The sequence below is a fragment of the Myotis davidii genome, unplaced genomic scaffold (assembly GCF_000327345.1).
Source record: "Myotis davidii unplaced genomic scaffold, ASM32734v1 scaffold5518, whole genome shotgun sequence".
Lineage (NCBI taxonomy): Eukaryota > Metazoa > Chordata > Mammalia > Chiroptera > Vespertilionidae > Myotis > Myotis davidii.
The window spans coordinates 4,514-5,819 of NW_006289119.1; positions in this window are offsets into that span (position 1 = coordinate 4,514).

Consider the following 1,306-nt stretch of genomic DNA (forward strand, 5'->3'; position numbering starts at 1 on the left):
GTATGCTACCACTTTCAGGGACATTGTGGATCTCACATTATGCTTTTATGAAGTGTTTTACTTTCTCATTCACCAACCTGCAAATTGCTTACTGTTCTCTGTTCTGGTTTATGATCTTTAGTAAACATGTTTTTTCTTTTGTAGCTTTTATTCTTTTTAAATTTCACTCTCTGGATGATTTGATACAAAAGTTGTGTTCTATCATCATGGTGAGATGAACAGATATCTTAGGGTCCCAAACTTTCTGTGCTTTGGAAAGCTATAATAATGTCAGAAAAATCCCTTTTTCTCCAATAGTGGCTTATTTTATACCACTGACCAAGGCAATGAAAGAAAGTTTGCATAACTTTGTGGTTCCAATTTGCAGCCTGGTGCTCTAATGTTTGTGAGGTCAGTGGTCCCTCAGAAGAGGAGTCCTTTTTTGTGCTTCTATCATTGTTCTCACATTATCCTCTGATGAGTTGTTTTAGTTCTAATTCACCAACTTACAAACTGATTGCCATCCTCTGTTCTGGCTTCTGATCTTTTAATAAAGGGTGTTTTGCTTTTGTACCTTTAGTTTTGTGGTTTATATTCACTGCCTGGGATGATTTGAAGAGATTGTGGTGATCTGTCACATTTAGTGGTGAACAGATATGGTTGGGTCCCAAACTTTCTGTGCTTTGGAAGGCACATAATTATGGAAAAAAATCACTCTTTGTCCAATCTTGGTTTATTTTCTATTGCTAACCAAGTCCTTTAACAAAAATCTGCATGACTTTTTGGTTCTAATTTTGTAGCCTGGTGCCTGTATTATTGGTGAGGTCAATGATCACCTGGAAGAAGAGTCCTTTGTTGTGCTTCTGTGAACAATATAAATTATATTCTCTGTTCATAGTATGTCTTACATACTGCACAGGAGCCCTGAGCCATGATGTATGAAATTTCATAGGCTGTTTTCGTTTGTTGTAACACTGTGAAGTGCAACTAATATTGGGACAGACACTGTTTTCATAGTGAGTGGAAGAGACATCAGTATATTGGATGAATATTGCCTCTTCTGAACATTTTCCATAAATGACCTGGTCCTGAAGCTTGTTTGTTCTTTTTGTAGCTGAAGTGATTGGTTGTAAAAAGAATCTCATGGTTTTGGGGATTCCCTGGGCCCTGCTATGGTGTTCACCTCGAGGTTATCACAAGACTAAAATTCAAAGCTAAAGGAAGGGTAATCGTAGAATTAGTCCGAGGTTGTGTGTTTTGTGACAATCAGCATTCCTGATCAATCTGATGGCAGTAGCCTTCCCTTCTGGACAGTATTTGCTGCCCC